Below are 21,294 nucleotides of genomic sequence, written 5' to 3' on the forward strand. Positions count from 1 at the left end.
GAGGCTCATGGGTGCTTCCTGATGGGAGGGACTGATGGTGGGTAGGGCTGGGTGGGTGGAGCTCAGTAAGACTTTAATTGGATTTGGTAGGTGGAGCTCAGTAAAACTTTAATCTGCTTGTCTGCTAATGGGTGAGGCTGTGTTCCCACCTTGTTGGTTGTTTGGCCTGAGGCTACTTAGTACTGGAGTTTACAGGCTCTTTGATGGGGCTAATGGCAGACTCTGGGAGGGCTCAAGCCAATGAGCACTTCCCAGAGCCTCTGCTGCCAGTGCCCCTGTCTCCTCTGTGAGCCACAGCTGCCCCTCACCTCTGCAGGCAACCCTCCAACACTAGCATGTAGGTCTGGTTCAGTCTCCTGTGGGGTCACTTCTCCTTCCCCCTGGGTCCTGGTGAGCACAATTTTGTGTGCCCTCCAAGAGTGGAGTCTCTGTTTCCCCAGTCCTGTGGATATGCTGCAATCAAATTCTGCTGGCTTTCAGAGTCTGATTCTCTGGGGATTCCTCCTCCTGTTGCTGGACTCCCAGTTTGGGGAGCCTGACGTGGGGCTCATAACCCTCACTTTAGTGGGTGGACTTCTGCTGTATAACCGTTCTCCAGTTTGTAAGTTACCCACCCAACATTTATGGGATTTGATTTTAACGCGATTGTGCCCCACCTACCATCTCATTGTGGCTTCTCCTTTGTCTCTGGATATGGGGTGTCTTTTTTGGTGAGTTCCAGTGTCTTTCTGTCAATGATTGTTCAGCAGTTAGTTGTAATTCCAGTGCTCTTGCAAGAGGGAGTGAGCACACATCCTCCTACCCTGCCATCTTAATCCTATCACCTGTGAAGTGATGGAATCACTTCTGACAAGAAGTGAAGAAGGCAGTGCATTTGTGGCTACAGCTCAGACTAAAATTTTTTTAACGAGGCACTACAAAAGCTTGTTGACAGATGGACAAAGTGTATTGAAAAGTAAGGACATTATGTCAAAAAATGATGTATTTATCTTTTCTAAAAGTTAATTAAAATAAATTCTACAGCCAGAGTGCGGATAATTTTTGACTCACCCTCATATGTGTTGTTAAATGATTCTCATTCCCTTTCAGGTATATACAGCATTCTAATTTCTAATACAACAAAAAGGATTGATGTCTGCTGTCCACTTTCTTTCCTTGTTTACTTTTAGGTAATTCATTCTTTCTGTCAAAGAGTTTGAATTTTTTTTTTTTCTTTTTATCCTTTAGGTTCAGAATTTTACCATGCTATGACTTAGGCATGTGTAATTTTTCATCCACCCATCTGAAAAATATATGAGCCCTTCTAGTCTGCACACTCGCATTTTTCTTTCTTTCCTCTTCTTTTTTTTTTACTAAAGTATAGTTGATTTACAATGTTGTGTTAATTTCTGCTGTACAGCAAAGTGATTCAGTTACATATACATTCTTTTTTATATTCTTTTCCATTATAGTTTATTACAGAATATTGTATATAGTTCCCTGTGCTATACAGTAGGACTTTGTTATTTATCCATTCTACATGTAATAATTTGCATCTGCTAAACCCAAACTCCCCCTTCATCCCTCTCCCACCCCCTCTCCCTCTTGGTAACCACATGTCTGTTCTCTATGTCTGTGAGTCCGTTTCTACATTTTTCTTTTACTTAGGATTTTTTACAATTACTATTTGTTTAATTATTACCACTCTCCCACACCTTCATTTTCCTCCCATTTGAACCTATTATATTAGCTCTCTTGTTTCTTACCTTCTCCTGTAAGCTTTCTATCTCACAGTTTGTACTGTGAGGTATTTTTTGAACCTAAACTTTCCAACCGATAAAATGAGTCTTAAGGGTAAAAGACCTTCCTTAAAACATTTATTGGTTTCTTTAGTTTGCTAAGATAAATTTGGCTCTAGAGTGTCTCATTTTTATGTGATGCACTGACTCTTCTTAAGTGCTTTATCATTTGGTTACTTAGATATTTGTACAACTGACTCTTTAAGGAATTTCGTATCTTTGATTTTTGTATTTTGAAGTTTCTGCCTCACCCTGTCTCTCTGACTACTAGATTCCTTTATATAAGTTATTTTTTTAATCTTTAGACTCATTTTGGCTCATACCTGGTTACTGTAGTATTCTTTTCAGGATCCTGTAGGTGGTGAAAGGCAAAGAAACCTTGGTTTATGAGTAGAAATATAAAGAAATGACCAAGATAGCCTAATGTTCCCCTCAGCTTGACTTACCTTTAGATAGACTTCCTCTTAATCAAGGACCCATGATCTCCCTTTTCTTACAGCATTTACCTTAGGAAACTTGTAAATTCTTTTGGCGCTTATTTCTAAAAATTTCTTGCCATTTTTACAACCCAGGAATGTCTCTCTCCAAGATCTAGGAGCTATTTGAAATGTAACCATCAAGGATGATAGCATCTCTGTCTTCCAATCTATGATAGTTCAGGGGCATAACTTCACTGAGCACCACTTAACAAACAGGTGGCTTAATCACAGGGGAAAAATGTGAAGATTTGCAAATTTAAGAAAACTCAATGTGCTTGACACATCTTACTGATGAACTTAGCCTGTAACATTCTCCAGTACTTTCCCACCAGCTCTCTCCAGTGCTCAAAAACTCTCCTGACTTTTCTTTCAGCAGAGTGGAGTTCAGTCTCTCTCCTCTTGCAATAGTCTTGAATAGCCTTCCTTCTCTGTGCAAAAGTCTTCCACTTTTTCTTGTGCAATTTTTGCTTTGACAGAAACTAGGAAGCTTTCTGGTCTGCATTTTCTGTCTCCATAGCAGGAAAGACTCAACTCACCAATCAATCTCCCTTTGGGCTCTAGTCAAGGACACTCATTACCCTCATAAGGCTTATCTTTCCCATCACATACAGCTGAATGTCAAGCTTGTACCTAGATCTGCCACACTTTCCAGTTATCTCCCTGGACTCTGATGCATTCCTGTAGACACATGCCTGAACTTATTTGTACATTTAGCCAAATTGTTACCTATTCACACCAAGCATGTAATCTTTAAATTATCAAAGTGGCTAAATGCTTATAAATATTCTAAGTAACATGAAAAAAACCCTACCAAATAAAAATGAGATTTCCTAGTCTATATTTCCTTTTCCCCATTAGGGCTTTGTCATAAAAATGCAGACTTTCATATTGATTTGTTTTGTACAAATGCAGAATATGCTAACCATATTTTTCTGTATCTTGTTAATTTTTTTTACAATATATCTGATGTACCTTAGATATATTTAATTTCTAAAATCTTGTAAAATTGGTACTTTTGAGGTCCACACACCCGCATTAAATATTTGTCAATATTAAAAGCACTTATAAAGTTTAGATATGTTGCACACATAGTCACTGAATCTCCTAACTAAAAGGATTGGAACCAAGGGATAAGGGAAAAAAATGTTCTATCCTGAAAGACTATGAACATTCACTTTGAACAGAGTTTTCCCTTTTAGGGACTTTTAAATTTCAGTGGTGACACCAGAAGTATGGAACAATTCTACTAAACTATAGGTGAATTGGTTGAAAATAAACTGACTGATTTGATAAATTGCTCAACATGACAAATTGGTCAAAAATGAATGTTTCTAGTCACTGGTGTCCAATTATTTTAATTGGTGCACCATGGAGATGCTTTTGCAATTTTTATGCACGTTTGAGTATTTTCATCTTTTCATCAAAAATTGGGGGGAGTAATTTCTTTTTGTCAACTCTGGCAGGGTTTGAAAAATTTGTACATGTTTCTTAGCATTTTGGTTCAATTTTCTTCTCTAAATTTGTCCCTGAATGTGCATTGAGATTGCACATAGTTCTTTCTATAGTTTCAGTCTTGAAAGAAGAAATTGTTTGAAATTGTAGCAATGTAATGGCATGGAATGGTAAAAATTATGCTTAAAATGTTGCTGTAAAACTCTGCATTAGAGTAAAATACATATGCAGTAGGAAAAAGAACAATGTGATTGAAATAATTGAAATAAATTCATTGATAGAATACTAAATTAATACTAATTTATACTAAAATAATACTAATTAATTATAAAATATAAAAACTTTAGAAAATAGAAAAGGGTAGCCAAATGATGTTTAAGGTTTTGAAATTTGCCTTTAGACAAATCACCTGGAGCTAGAAATAAAATTAAAAATTAATGAACACAAACAAAACAAGCATTATGGTTAAAAGAGAATTTTAAAAAATAGAAGGCACAGAAATACAAAAATACATAAGTTACAAATACCTCGATGTGTGAAAAGTTAATAATTGTGAAAGTCAATGATTAATGTCTGTAAATACATTTGTCATTTCAACTAAATCATTTATGATTTCGTCGGCTGCCTCAAATTTGTTTTTTGTATAAATCACTTAGTAATTAGCATGCATGATGCCTAACTGTCCATAAATACCTTAAGTATATTTTTCTGTTTCTGTGGAAGTAAGAAGATCTTCTCTATTATCCATTAAAAATGGGGGAGTGTAAATTCAAATCTCCATAGGAAAAACTTTTCTAACATTTAATCTATGATATGAAGTGATGAAATATATTTTGTTTGTGGCTCATGGGTTGAATTTTATCTTCATAGAAAAAGTTGCATAGCCAATAAAGGAATTAAATTCCTTGGAAATATTATGTTTTCAGATACTAAAATGAAAAGAGTTAACTCACATTTACTTTGTTTTTTGTCGGTAATAGCCGAAGCTCCTATTATCTGTCTTTGTGCTCTTGTTTCCTTGCAGCATCTGGAACAGGCAGCACATCACAGAGCAGGCACAAGACTAACAATGGAACTATTCTGGGCAACATTGTCATTAGGAGACACACTACAATTTCCAAAGAATGGTTCTTTTTGAAACAAGGGGAAAAAACCTGTTTAACTTTAGGGAAAGTGAACCGATTCTCTTAAATTGAAAGATAGCATTAAAGAAAAATTGTCTTTCCTTAAAAACCAATTATTTTGAGAAATCTTTGACTATTTAAATGAGATTCAATCTCTAAAAGGTCATCAGTGAGAAATTTTTTCCTTTCTAAAAAAAGTTTTACTTCCAACAAACCAGGTATAACATCAAATGACACTTATTCTCATAAGAATTATATACTTTTAAGTATCCAACATATTTAAACTTGTCCTCTAAACGTATATAAAATGTAGGACCTCTTTGTGTTGGTCCTTTTGCATTAGTGCAGTAAGCTGAGATGGCAAAGAAAGCATTTCATTCTATAATAAGCAAGCAGTTGACCTAGGAGAACTTTAAGGAAAAATAGGACATAGTTCACCAGTGGCTTTTGGAATAGTGTCTGTATAATATTAATAAAGCATGTTTCTATACTGTCTAAGAATGTATCTTGTTCCCCTTTTCATCTTAGTGTTATTATACTCAGTTCTCAAGTCCTTGTAAATCCTCACTCTATTGTAGAAAATATTTTTAGGAATATAATTCAACGCTTTGACTTTCTTGAGGAATCAAACAGGAAAAGTCTAATACAAAATAGTCTTTAAATAAGAAGAAAATGGACAAACTAGAAGAACGTAAAAAATGACAGTTTCACTGGGTAAATCTCAGCCCTCTATAAAAGGTTACTGATTAGAAAATTTTTTTCTAGGGAATAATATCAGCTTGAGAAAATGAATTATTTCAATTAAAAGAGGAGAGAAAATAATTAGATTCAAGTTTAATAACTCTTCATTTAGAAAGTGTGTGTGTGTGTACTCTACTGTAGTAGGGAGAATGATAGATATAATACTCTATACTCAGACTCCATGGTGACTGAAATCTATTTTGTTTATTGAAAATCAGAAAATGAAAAGAGTTGAGATAATAATAGCATTTGCCTATCTTAGCAACGTCTCAGGATTCTGTAATTGATACATTAACTTGGGTTGTTCCACTGAAAAGCTGAATAAGATCAGAACCTAAGTTTCTTCACAGATTTGTTCAGTGTATTGAGTCCCTTTGAAAGTCCTCAGAAATTTTGCCAGCCTGAACTAGTCCTAAATACAAACTGAATTCTGGTTTGAATGGGACTTTTCAATTCAGTGTGGTTATCCTTAGAGAAAGCCATTAGTACACCACTTATATGAAAGCCTGAATGTGCCTTTTTAAACAAAAAATTTACTAGCGGTGTTTATGCACTACCAAAAGTCATTTCTTTAACTTCAAATTTTGGAATGTCTAGAAACACCTTATAATATTAGATAAGATAGTCAATAGTACAGGGTATGAAATATTACTCAGCCATAAAAAAAGAATGAAATTGAGTTATTTGTAGTGAGGTGGATGGACCTAGAGTCTGTCATACAGAGTGAAGTAAGTCAGAAGGAGAAAAACAAATACTGTAGGCTAACACATATATATGGAATCTAAAAAAAGGGTACTGATGAACTCAGTGGCAGAGGAAGAATAAAGACGCAGATGTAGAGGAACAGACTTGAGGACAAGGGGGGAAGGAGAAGCTGCGACAAAGTGAAAGAGTAGCATTGACATTTATACACTACCAAATGTAAAATAGATGGCTAGTGGGAAGCAACTGCATAACACAGGGAGATCAGTTCGATAATTGGTGATGACTTAGAGGGTTGGGATAGGGAGGGTGGGAGGGAGGCCCAAGAGGGAGGGCATAGTGGGATATATGTATACATACAGCTGATTCACTTTGTCATACAGTGGAAACTGGCACAACAGTGTTAAGCTATTATACTCCAATAAAGATCGAAGGAAGACAAAAAATAGTACAGGGTATTAAATTAGTATTTTAAAATAAGTATATGGCAGGTAAAACTTCTAACTCCATGCTTTTAAAATTCTTGAAAATATCCCCACCTGTATTTTTATTTTCTCTAAGACATGTGTAGTCATTCCAGTGGAGGTTCTAGCAAACTTACTGTTGGGTGGAAATGTCAACAGACTATTTACAACGTAGCTTTGGGAGATACTGAGGGTGGCAGTAGGCCCTCATCCTGGAGGGCTTACTGGGGTTGAGGCTTTAAACAAGAAAGAGGATCTGAAGCCTGTGCTCTAACCTGAAGTAAACAAAACAGAGAGCTATAAACAGAGGAAATGTGCTGTGTTCTGGACTCTATATGGGACCCAAACATATATTCCAATGTGACCCTTCACAGAGAACTAACAGAATTGTGGAAATCCTATGTACATATTTTGAAGGAGCATCAGAAATAAATTTCATAAATAGACTCAGCAGCTTGGTTTGGAGCTTTGCTGCTACTTATGATGCCAGCTTGCTCTTTCTCAAGATTGTGATTTTTGAAATTTTCTAAATTATATAGCATAGTGTGACCTTTTAGAATAGTTAATAGTAATATTCCTCAATGCTACAACTTCTCCTGAAGAAAGAAAGCTTGCTTCTACAACAGTTCTTGAAAAGGCCTTAGGTACCAAATTGTAGAAATTGAAGGAGCAGCTTCTAACATAAATGCATTCTGCAAATCTTTTGGAAAGCTTTTGCTCAGAGGATTTACAGCACACAGGAAATATGCATTTCAGGATGCACAAGGATTAAAGAGGTCTCTCAGTCTGCTCACAGTTTTAAGCTTAAAGGACTACGGATCCTAATGTATGAAATGTCACCTTGAGTGAATATGAAGTTTCAAATGGAACCAGATGAAGCCCCCAGATCACTTAGCACTTCACATGTTGTGGTATCAGATGCTGGCTAAACTTTTGATCTGACAGGGTTGGTGAGCAGTGACAGACAGAACACCATGAGGTAAGTTACTGTGTTAGATTTCATATGAGAGGGAGAAGAACATGGATAGGCAAATGGACACATAAATATTACTGTGCATGAAAGGTACGCTGTGATGTGCTGTGCTGTATTGTGCTGGGTGAGCACAGGATAGGGATGTCTGCACACATCACACAGGAAGGCTGGAGGCAGAGGTTGAATTTTCATAACAGAAATCACCAGATCATTATCTGTGTTTGTCTGCTGGCTTCAGAGCAGGTGTCTCCTGTTTCATAGGAACGAGAAATAAAGGATTTTCAAACAAACCTATTCATTGCACTTCAGTGTGTGCACTTATGAAATTTTAAAGAATAGACATTCATGCGAATTGTAAACAATTACTTATCAGTGTATATTTCCAAGTATACAGAATTTTAAAAATATATCCTACAGCTAATATGAAGTGGATGACAAAGGTGAATAGCCTGACAGTCTTGGGACCCTTCCGAAATTTTGCTTAAATTTAAAACTAGTAAAATGCTTGGGTAGAAACAGATTACATTTGCATAAGTAAAGAAGACTCTGGAAATTCAGTTAAGTTGCTTCATATATGAGAGTGAGTCAAAAATTATCCCCACTCTGGTTATAGTAAAACTTTTGTTGGCTGCACTGTCTTATCAGTGCTTTCCGTTCAAGGCTACTATCTCCACAGTCACTGCTGTGCAGGTGTGAACTTGTTACATCAGTTCATTTGTAACTGCAGCGTGAGCAAAAATGGGTGCCCCACTTGTGATCTGCATGAAAGAAGAGCAGCTTGCAGTAATTCCTTTTTTGTGGTCTGGGGGTGTACCTGGTACCATTATTTATCGAAGACTTTGTGCACAGTATGGAGAAAGTGTTTTGTCGCAGAGTATGAATGGATAGAGAAGTTAAAGGAAGGTCTCACAAGTGTTAGCCATCAAGAAGGAGCTGGACACCAGTCCATGTCCACGGCTGATGACAACTTTGAGTGTACACGTGAAAGATTCTGTTGAATAGACAAGTGACAGTGGATTATGTGGCAAATCATTGGCAAGCCGGCCGTGGCTCTGCCTGTGAAATAATCCACGGCAGACTTAGGTTTTGAAAAGTTTTTGCTGAAGCCTAAACTTTGGATTAAACACAAAGGACTGCTATCCAAGGGTGTTGTGATCTTGCATGACAATACACGTCCACACACTTCTGCCCACACTGTGGACATTCTTCAAAAACTTTGTTTTGAGGTGTGAAAGCATCCTCCCTATAGTCCTGATCTTGCTCCATCAGACTTTCACCTGTTTGATCCCCTGAAAGCAGCCCTAAGAGGATGAAGATTCACTTCTGATGAAGTGAAGACAGTGGTGCATTTGTGGCTCACAGCTCAGCCTAAAACATTTTTTAATGAGGGAGTATGGAAGCTTGTTGACAGATGGACAAAATGTATTGAAAAGCAAGGAGATTATGTCAAAAAATGATGTATTTTTTTCTAAAAGTTAATTAAAATAAATGCTACAGCCAGAGTGCAGATAATTTTTGACTCACCCTCATGTGTGTGTGTGTGTGTGTGTGTGTGTGTGTGTGTGTGTATGTATTTCAAATTGCAAATATAATAAAATTCTGGTCAGCATGGTAAGCCAATTAATGTGGAAAGACAAGCCCACTCTCTGAAAATATGTACACACAACACCACATACATATGTGATAGGTATAATATAATACTTTGAAGCTGTACAGTTAGCTTTTTAAATTAGAAAAGGAATGAACAATTTCTGCAATTAAATGGTAACTAGAAGATAATTTGGTCAATGTGCACCAAAGCAGGAAACTATAAGAATCAAAGTTCTTTTGAGGTTGGGGTATTAATGCTCAAATGGAAATGAGGAATACAAGTTTAATGCTCACACTTGTACAATATGGGCAACAGCCATACCTCTGAGTAAGTCAGTCAGGCGTTCACTGAATCTCCCATCGAGGGTTGGGAATCTGGGCAACTCTGTCCACTGGCACATGGAAGCTGCAGATAGTAGCCGTCTAAGCAGGGATATGAAAGGGTGAAAACTTATCAAGAAGGAATCTGAACCTCAATCAGGAATCTGAGCCATTGCTGTGGGGCTTGGTATAAAGCTACCTTCATAGTTCTGGAACACTGAGCCAAGAAAGTGGCATAAAACTGGTTCTGAACAGTTGAAACCCACAGGACTCTAGTAAAAGCAACTTGAAATCTGGCCTGTACAACTCAGGGTTTAGGAAGACCTATAGAGAACAATCCTTATTGAAAATACATTTATAATCAGAAATTATAAACTGTGTAGGATTAAAATCTAGAGAATTTATACTCCATGAACTGGAGATAAGAAAAAATATGAAATAATTTGTTTAAAATAGTCAACAAGATTTAAAGTAATTCTGGCAATCTGACATACCTGATGTCTGGGTAAACAATTCCTGAATAGAACACCTAACAATTCTGGATAATATATTTAAAATATCCTTTTAAATGCATAACTGAACAAGCAGGAGGTAAGAAAGGAACACCAGAAGTCAGAAATTGTGATAACGGTGAATCAGAAGAGTTAGGAAAGGACAAAAGTGGCGTTTGCCCTGAGGCATCTGCCCATCTGTGGTGATGTGATTTTTTTGTTTTTTTAAATAATTAAATCACTATTCAAGAGAAGGAAGATTGACTTTTTGATGCCACAGTGCATATTTATTACATGAAAAAAGAAAAGACAACCCCCTTGATAATTGTTAACTTGATGAAGTAGCAGCGATGGTAAGGTTTTATGTATGTTGAGTAAGGTTTTAGGCGTTTGCCGCTTTTTAAAAATAAAAGTATAACATACATAAAGTCCCCAAAATTTAAGTGTATGCCTTGATGAATATTTACACAGGTGAATACTTGACCTCCATATTATTAAAGAGTATTAGAATAGACCAAACAACCACCCACATATGTACCCCCCAGTTCAATAATCAGCTGTGAGAAAGATTACTGTGACTTCTATCATTCTATATTTATTTTGCCTGTTATTACACTTTGTAAACATGGAGTCTTTGTGTATGTCTTTATTCACTTAACATAATAACTATCAGATGTACCCATGTTGTGAGTGGCAATACTGCATTCTCATTGCTATAAAATATTCCATTATATGATTAGACCACAATTAATTACCATGTCTACTCTTCAAGAATATTCAGGTTGCTTCCATTTTTTTGGCTATTACAGACAGGGATACTAAAAACATTCTTGTACATGTAGTTTGATGAACATCTATATACCCATATCTGTTGGTTATATAATTATGTACTTAAGACTGGAGTAGCCAAGTCATAGGGTGCACATATATTGAGCTTTAACAGATTCCGGCAAACTATATTCTAAAATGGTTGTTTCTCACCAGCAGCGTATAAAGCTTCTGTTGTTCCACATCCCGGCAGTATTTCAAAATGTTAGGCTCTTTAATTTTTCCACCCTAATGCGTAAGAGGTGACGTTGACTTGTTGCTTTAGCTCGCTTTTCCTTGATGAATGATACAATGTAGTGAAATTCTTATTGACCACTTGGATATCCTCTTTTATAAAATGCCTTTTTCAAATATTTTGAATAGGTTTTTGAAATTTTGTTTTCTTTTATGTTTGGTTTGGTTTGGTTTGGTTTTTGGTGAATGTATTTTACTTATTGATCTGTGGGAGCTCTTCCCATATTTTGGTTAGAAGTTTTGTTTTTTTAAGCTACTTGTATGAAAATATCTTCTCATACCCATGGATTGTATTTTTACTTTCTTAATGGTCTTTGATAAATAGAAATATTTAATTTTAATGAAGTCTCACTTACTGATATTTCATTTCTACTTAGGGCTTTTTGTGTCCTATTTAAGTAAAATGTTCTGACCTAATGAGAACAAACTGTATAAGCTACAAAATCATAGTTTTACTTTTAAACCAATCAAAGAACTTAGGGTGAATAGAAGCCTAAATATTACAAGGAGGAAGGAGCCCATCCTAGCAGAGGAGAAGGGCCCACAGCTGCTTTCTTCTTTGCACAGAGGGTGAGAAGAGAGTGAACCTGTCACAGGGCAGCATAAGAAGAAACCAGCAGAACCTTTAGAGAATTATAATGGCTGCATATGGCCTGACACGACTTGTCAGTATCCCAAGGGATCTCAATTCGTGCCCATCCTCCAACTGATTCACACAAGGCCTTCACTGAGTGCATGATAGCAGTGCATTAAATGCCCTAAAAAGACAGAAGAGCTGATAAAGTACTTCTTAGAGCCAGTGGACTTTCACCAGTTGCAAAGCAGGCTAGGAAAAGGGCAAGAGAACTGAAAGAATGTTCTCTCAGCTACACAAGATCACTGAGTTCATGGAAGTTGTGAGTTGAAAATGGACTCAGGGTAAAAATGCTGAGAAAGTCCCTCAAGATATACAGGACTTTCACTGAGTTGCTGGAGGATGGGATCAGTGGGAAAGGGCTGTGAGAAATTTCCAGGAAGATACACAAGGGTTTCATCAAATGCAGACAGATACTCTTTGCAGGAATAAAGGCAGGGTAGCTGAGAGAAATGCATCCCCACAACACACAACAGACCTTTATTTAGTTAAAATTAGAGCCAGTGGCAGGCTAGGAACAATGCAGCAAGGTGGAGAAAGTTATCTCAAAGGTGAAAAACTACGGGCAGGGCTGGAAAAGAAAGAGAAGCCCTGAGTCACCTAGAAGGCCAAATACTAGACTATAAAGCAGAGGGGGATCTCCTACAATCCAGAAAATTAGCTACTAAACTGGGAAGCAAAGAGAGATCTCTGGAAATCTTGCCAGGGCTCAGATCCCAAGCCTTACTGAAGGAAATATTCTGATCTCAAAATATTGAGAAGCCAGTGGTGAAGTTGATCTAACAAAATCTGCAACAAAGCCTAGAACAAACTGAAGCATACGCTGTATTGATTCCTCTATCACCCTTGTAGCAGCGTAATAGTGGAAGAAATATGTCCTTTTCTGGGGTTAAATATCACTGATTTTAGTCTTTATTTTCTTTGACACATGAGTTCAATATATGATAAAATTTGTGAGATATGCATAAAACCAGAGCATGTGAATCACAAACAATAGAGGAAAAACAGTCAATAGAAGTTAATCTGTGGATGTTTTAGATGTTAGTATTATAAGGCAAGGACTTTAAGGTAACTGTGGTTAATATATCAATATCAAATGATTTAGTAGAAAGGTGGGTAAAATGTGTTATAAGCAAATGGGAAATTTCAACAGAAAAATGTGAAGTGTAAGAAAATAAAATAAAATACCAGAACAGGATAATACAACATCAGAAATGAGAAATTCATTCTATGGACTTAACAATAGACTCTACACAGTGGAAGAAAGTGAAGACATGACAAAACAAACTATCTAAACTAATACTCAAAGAAGAAAAGGAAAATATAACACAAAACTGAGCAGAGCTTTCCAGTATCTATGAGATAATGTTAAATGTACTAGCATGTTTGTAATTAGAGTCCCAGAAATGAGAAAAAATAGGGAGGAGAAGCAAGTTTTGAAGAGATAGTGGCTGAGAATTTTTCAAAACTCATGAAAGATATCAATCCACAGCTCCAAGGAGCTCAGTAATCCCAAGAAAATTAAATACACACACACACACACACACACACACACACAACATTAAGCTCATTGTAATCAAATGTCTGAAAATCAAAGATAAGGAAAAAAATCTTATAAGTACCCAGAGATAAAAAGATACATTACATTCAGGGGAACAATAACAGCAAAAGATGGCTGATTATGAAGGCTGGAACAAAGTGAGGCAAAATCTTTAAGGTGCAGAAAGAAAAAAATCAACCCTGAATTTCATACTAAATAAAATACTCTATGAAAATAAAGGTGAAATAAAGATACTTTCAAAATCAAAGCCTGAAAAATTTTAGCACAGACACTTAAATTAAAAAAAAAAATTTCTTCAGGTTTGATGGAAAAAAATTTTTCTTAAAGACCATTGGCTCTTTAAAGCAAGTATAATGAAAATGCATTGTATATTTGCAACCTATGTAGAATTAAAATATTTGTCAACAAGAACACAAAGGTCAGTGGTGGGAGAAATGGAATTACTTATTTGTGAAATCATATAATATTATTTAGTTATTCTATGATAAATTAAGGATGTATGTAACCACCATTATTTGTCTTTTAAAATTTTTTTGGAAATACATTTCAATTTTTCAGTACTGTGGTACTTCACATCTTCCCTCATATTCAGCCCAAGCTATTTTTATTTTATGATTTTTTGATATTATGGTGAATAATGTTAAAATTTCATTTTCTATTTTTACTACGTATATGATATACATGTGTATATTCATACATACATTTGTATCCACAGACTGTAGAAAACTTGTGTATTAATTATAAAAGCATGTCTCTAGTTTTTTTAGTTTTTCTGTGTATACAATTATGTGAAATTAATGGCTATTTTATTTCCTTTCTCTGAATCCTTATATACGTCTTAAATTTTGTTAACCTTGTTATGCTGGCTACAAACAAACCCCAGTATAATGGTGAATAGACAACTGTGATACTTTTCACTTTTTACCAAACTAGAGAAAAATTTTTCAATGTTTTATTATTTAAGAAGAGGTGAGGCCAGACACATGGAGACAAGAGGGGAAGGAAATAGTCATGTGTAGATGGAGGCAGATATTGGAAGATACAGGCTAAGGAACACCAAGGATTGCTGGCAACCACCAGAAGCTAGGAGAGAAGCGTTAAACAGATTCTCCCAAAGCACTTCCAAAAAGGAACCAAATATGCTGTCATCTTGATTTCAGACTTATAACCTCTGGAACAAACAAACAAAAAGAATACTTTTGTTTTGCCACCTAGTTTGTGGTACTGTTACAGCAGCTCTCAGAAACTGTACATTGGCTGATCACTTGATAAGGGATGAAGTTTTTTCTTCACTGGCTAGAATTCCAAAGAGCATGTTTTTGTTTAAACTGTAGCTTCCAGTTTTAATTGTTTAAGTGAAGCAATTGGAGTGCAGAACTTATTGAGATTTTTATAATTCATCTCCCCATCCCCCCAATCTTTAATTGTGGTCTGGCTTGTGACTATTTTGGAAAGCATTTTAAGTGACATACTTACATTTATCTAATGTTGCTAAATAGTTGCACTTAATTTTTATAAAAACAGCCACCTTTGTTTCACATTAATAATCTTTAATCTGCATGATATTTACTTAAACAAATAGGGTTTGAAGCAAGTACACTGAGTGTAAACATGCAACTGGTGAGAGCTGCCTTGTTTTGAGCTTCCACCTGCTGTGAGCATCATCAGGGGGCCTCACAGCAGAATGGAGAACAATTCTGAGTCCAGAGAAAAGTCTGTTTATTGGAAAAGACAAACCTATTTTGATTTTCTTGAACTTTAGTATTTTACTTTATTGTTCTCTCTTTTGTCCAACATATGCTCTTTTGGTAAGATGCCCATGGAACAAGGAGGGTAGACAAAAAGAAGGGGGGTAGACAGAAAGATAGGCAGGAAGTAGGGAAGACAAAGGAAAAATATGCCTGTGGGTTATCTCCTGTTCCAGTTATTGATGTCAAACTTTAATTTCCAGGCTACGATTCTCAAGCCATTTATCTTCCTTCTGATCTGCTTTTCTCAGTTGCTAGGTGATATAAAGAAAGGGACACGAACATTGTTTTAAAAGCATAACAGAAACAAAAATAGCTAGGAAGGTAAATTGATTCCATGATGAGACCATAAACTTCAAATATGTTCCAGATAAGTTGAGATTGCACTTTTTCCCTCTAGTGTAGATCTGATGGTATAAAAATACCTTAAAATCAGTGCGTGTCTTTTTCATGGAGTGAATGATAGCTAAAATATACTCAGCACTTAGTATGTGCCAGGAAATGTTCTACTTGCTTCATTTTTCTTATTTAACTCCCCAAATAATGTTTGATATAGATATTACTTATTTACCACATTTTACAGATAATTGGAACATAAGTTTTAGTAATTTATTCATTCTCAGCTTAAGAGACTGAGCTGGGATATGAATCAAGAACTCGTGAAGATAATCATTATATGCCTTCTCATGTAGCTTCAAACACAGGGCTGAGCACGGGGTAATGCTCCTTTGGTATTAATTGATATATATAGTGGACTGAATGGTGGCCCTCCAAAAGATGTGTCTGTGTTTTAATTTTCAGAACCTGTAAAAGTTACCTTGTTTGAAAAAATAGTCTTTGCAGTTATAATTAAATGAAGGATCTTGAGATGAGGAGATCAACCTGGATTATTTGTGTGGGTCCTGAATCCAATGATAAGTATCCTTATAAGAGATACAGAGAGGAGAAGGTAGAGGCAATGTGAATATGGAAGCAGGGATTGGAGTGATGCGAGCACAAGTCAAGGAATGCCAACAGTCACCAGAAGTTGGAAGATGCAAGAACTGGATTCTTGCTAGAGCCTCCAGAAAGAGTACAATCTGGCTGACACTTTGATGTGGGACTTCTGCTTCCCAGAACTGTGAAAAAATAAAGTTCTGTTGTTTTAAGCCACTATGTTAATTTGTTATAGCAGCCACAGAAACCTACAATATAGGAAATGAAAAAGAAGACAAAAGAACTAGAGAAGCAGACTGAGAGGCAGTGAGAGACATTTGCACCCATTATAATTTAATATTTGTATAAAAATGTTTCAGATCTCATTTCCCTATTTAATAAATGTATCCACCCACCTTTGAGATATTCTTATATGAATTTGTAAGTTATTTTTAAGAACTTGTCATTTTCTATTTTTAAAGTAACAATTTCCCCAAAAAAATACGTAAAATCTTTCAAATAAAAGCTAAGGTAATAATAATTATCTGGGTAAAATCTTGTATAAGGATGCTAGGCCTTGAGCAAATTGCTTTTTAACACCAATTTAAAAGAGTTAAGATGCCTAACGTTTCTCTTACCTACCTTTATTGGATTTTTTTCTCAAAGCTTTGGAATAAAGGAGTATCATCTAGTGGGAGAAATCATTGACTCTCCTGTACCTGACACTCAAGCCTAAAATAACCAAGTTGTATTTTTGCCTTTTAGTATGCCTTGTATTTTTTCTTGATAATCAGACATGATGTACAGGCATACCCTGGAACTACTGCAGGCTCTGTTCTAGACCACTATAAGAAAGCAAATATCACAATAAAGTTAAACCACAGGTTTTTTTTTTTTAATTTTCCAGTGCATATAAAAGTTATGTTTACATTACACTGTAGTCTATTAAGTGTGCAATAGTATTTTATGTCTAAAAAAACAATGTACATACTTAACTTTGAAATATTTGATTGCTAAAAAATGCTAACCATCATCTAAGCCTCCACAAGTTATAATATTTTTGCTGGCGGAGAGTCTTTCCTTGCTGTTGATGGCTGCTGACTGATCAGGGTGGTGGTTGCTGAAGGTTGGGGTGGCTGTAGCAATTTCTTAAAGCCAGACAACAGTGAAGTTTGGCACATCAATTGACCCTTCCTTCATGAACAATTTCTCTGTAGCATGCAATGCTGTTTGCTAGTATTTTATCCACACTAGAACTTCTTTCAAAATTGGATTCAATTCTCTCAAGCCCTGCTGCTGTTTTATCAACTATATTTATGTAATATTCTAAATCTTTTGTTGTCATTTCAACAGTCTTCACAGCATGTTCACCAGGAGTAGATTCCATCTCAAGAAACCACTTTTTTTTGGCTCATCCATTAAAAGTAACTCCTCATTTGTTACAGCTTAATCATCAGATTGCAATTTAGTCACGTTTTGAGGCTTCGCTTCTAATTCTAGTTCTCTTGCTATTTCCACCACAATTGCAGTTACTTCTTCCAGTGAAGTCTTAAACCCCTCAAAGTCATCCATGAGGGTTGGAATCAACTTCTTCTAAACTCTGGTTAGTGTTGATATTTTTACCTCTTTGCAGGAATCAGGAATATTCTTAATGGCATCTAGAATGGTGAATACTTTCCAGAAGGTTTTCAATTGATTTTACCCAGATCCATCAGAGGAATCACTATCTAAGGCAGCTACAACTTTATGACCTGTATTTCTTAAATAATAAGACTTGAAAGTCAAAATTACTCCTTGATCCAGGCCGCAGAGCGGATGTCTTGTTAGCAGGTATGAGAACAACATTAATTCTCACTGTACATCTTCATCAGAGCTCTTTGGTGGTGACCAGGTGCATTGTGAATGAACTGTAATAATTTGAAAGGAATCTTTTTTTTTTTTCCTGAGCAGTAGGTCTTAACAGTGGGCTTCACATACTTAGTAAACCATGTTGTAAACAGACGTGCTGTCAACCAGCCTTTGTGTCATTTATATAACACAGGCAGAGTAGATTTAATGTAATTCTTAAAGGGCCCTAGGATGTTCTTAATGGTGAATAAGCATTGGCTTCAACTTAAACTCCTCAGGTGGATTAGCCCCTAACAGGAGAGTCAAATTGTCCTTTGAAGTTTTGAAGCCAGGCGTTGACTTCTCCTCTTTAGCTATGAAACTGCTAGATAGCATCTTTTTCCAATATAAGGCTGTTTTATCTAGTTGAAAATATATTGTTTAGTGTAGCCCCTTCACTAATTATCTTAGCTACATCTTCTGGATAACTTGCTGCAGCTTCTATATCAGCACTTGCTGCTTCACCTTGCACTTTGATGTTATGGAGGCAGCTGCTTCCTTAAACCTCATGAACTAACCTCTGTTAGCTTCAAAATCTTCTCCTGTGACTTCCTCACCTTGCTCAGACTTCATAGAATTGAAGAGCATTAGGATCTTGCTCTGGATTAGGCTTTGGCTTAAAGGAATGTTGTAGCTGGATGGATCTTTCTCCATATCAGCAATAAGGCTGTTTTGCTTTCTTATCTGTGTTCATTGGAGTAGCACTTTTGATTTCCTTCAGGTACTTTTCCTTTGCACTCACAACATGGCCAGTTGTTGGGGGCAAGAGGCCCAGCTTTCAGCTTGTCTTGGCTTTTGACATGCCTTCCTCACTAAGCTTAATCATTTTTAGCTTTTGATTTGAAATGAGAGGCTTGCAACTCTGCCTTTCACTTGAACACTTAGAGGCCATTGTATGGTTATTAATTGGCCTACCTTCAATATTGTTTCTCAGGGAATAGGGAGGTGAGGAGCTGGCGAGAGACAGGGCACAGCCATTCAGTGGAACAGTCAGAACACACACAACATTTGTTAACTTTACTTCCTTCTGTGGGTGCAGTTTGTAGTGCCCTGAAATAATTACAATAGTAACATCGAAGATCACAGATCACCCATAACAAATATAATAATATGAAAAAGTTTGAAATATTGCAAAATTTACCAAAATGTGACTCAGAAATATGAAGTGAGCAAATACTGTCAAAAAATGGTGCCGATAGACTTGTCCTATGAAAAGTTACCACAAACCTTCAATTTGTAAAAAACACAACATCTGTGATGTGCAGTAAAATGTGGGAGGCCTGTGCTAGGTAAAAGACACTGTAGGAAACAGGCTTTTAATAATGTGATCCTGAGGTGCGGGGGAGGAAAAGCATCCTTCAGGACTATGAGTAGGTCTCAGTCTGTTAGCCTCTGCCTCTGAAACGTGAGCTCCACAAGTGTTTCTCATTTTTTTTTCCCTCTCCTCTTAGGTAGGATGGCTAGCGTGAGCTGGAATTGGGTATTTTCCTTCTCCCAGGTGGGTTAGGTTCTGATGAAACCCCAGCCGGCTAGGCTCTGGTTAATTAGTTTCTCCTGAGGGCAGGCCTTGATAAGACCAGAGTGCTCGGGTGCATTTCAAAATGGTTCCTTCCCTGCTTCCCCTACCAGAAGTAGGAGGGGATTTTTCTCTGATATTTACTGTGAGACGCTGGTCAGGCTCCTGGAAGTAAAGCTCACCAAAGCGTGGGGCTATCCCGCTGTGACTGGGTCCCCTGGAGGCTTTAACTCTCAGAATTGTCTGCACTGAACATCCTGCAATTTGTCAACCACAGTGTAGGTTTTCCTGCACCGCCACTGGTTCCTGTAGAGATTTCAGCTCAAGTTTCTGCTCTGGTAAGTTGCGATTCTCCATATCTGTCTGTCTGTCTCTGTGCTTTTGAGGGCGTTGTTTTGCCCTGTGACCTCACCTCCCTTATGGTTTTAAGACGGGTTGATTTTTCAGTAATGTTCAGCTTTTTACTTGTTAGGACAGAGTGGTGATTTCCAAGCTCCTCACATGTGGAACTGGAGGTGCCCCAAGTTTGATTAATGTTGACACAAATATGTACCCATATTTAAATCACTGTAAGTTAATTTCACCTATTCTTGATATTCATGTGATGGAGGCCCACAGTAGCCTTTTGGGGTTTGGCTTCTTTCACTCAATATAACATGTTTGAGATCCATCCATGGTGTTCTACATGCTAGTATTTCATTCTTTTAAAAATAGCATATCGCTGTGAGAATAGGTCACTGTGTTTATTTCTTCCTCATGTTGAGGATAGTTGGTTTCTGTTGCTACACAATTTAGTTATTTTTGTTAATTGCAAGTGTTAAGTTCATGTTGTTATAAACATTGTGAACATGACTTATGTGGATATAGGTCTTAATTTCTCTGGAATAAACACCTGGAAATGGAATTTCTAGGTCATAGGATAGCTGCATGTTTAGCTGTATAAGGAACTACAAGCTGTCTTCGAAAGTGATTAAACAATCTTTTCCTAGGAAAGTAGGAATATTCTAGTATCTCCATATTCTAATCAGTTCTTGGTGCTTTCCTTTCAGTTTTAGTTATTCCAGTGTTTCTAAACTGATAGTTTTAATTTGGGTATTCCTGAATACTATTGATATCAAGGAGAGGATTACTGGAAGAAACTGGTCAGGCTCCTGGAAAAAAACTCACAAAAGTGTGGGTCCCCCCAGGACTGGGCCCCTTGGAGTTTTTAATTCTCAGAATTGTCTGCATTGAATTGAATACTAATGATATTAAAATATTTTTAAAAAATGTTTATTGGCCATTCATATATCTTCTTTTATGAATTGTTTATCTTCTCTCCCTCACCCAATTTTTACGGGGCAATTGTCTTTTTATTACTAATCTGTTAAACTATATTATATATTCTGGATACCATTCCTTAGATATCTGTACCAAAATATTTTCCTTTATTTCTTGTCTGTTGTGTTTTGATGAGCTAAAGTGTTTAATTTTGATGAAGTCCAGATTATCAGTTACTTTTAACAGAACATTTTGTGTCTTCTCTAAGGTATCTTTGCTTAACCCGGAGTCCCCAAATATGTCCTTCTATGTTTTCCTAGAAGTTCTACAGTTTTAGCTTTACTTTTTATGTCTACAGTCCCTTGTGAGATAAGTATTGTGTGTGGTAGGAGGTATGGGTTGAAGTTCCTTTTTTCCCCCACAGATTTATTCTGTTTCACATTATCTGTTGAAAATATACTTTATTTCCTTTCGTTGAACTTGTTTGTGACTTGGTTGAAAAATAATGAAGAATGTAAACACAAGTGCTATTTCTGGACTTTCTGTTCCATTATTTTTGTCTAATTTTATGCCAGTACCACAGTGTCATGATGAAT

This window comes from Hippopotamus amphibius, chromosome 13 (assembly GCF_030028045.1).
Source record: "Hippopotamus amphibius kiboko isolate mHipAmp2 chromosome 13, mHipAmp2.hap2, whole genome shotgun sequence".
Classification (NCBI taxonomy): domain Eukaryota; kingdom Metazoa; phylum Chordata; class Mammalia; order Artiodactyla; family Hippopotamidae; genus Hippopotamus; species Hippopotamus amphibius.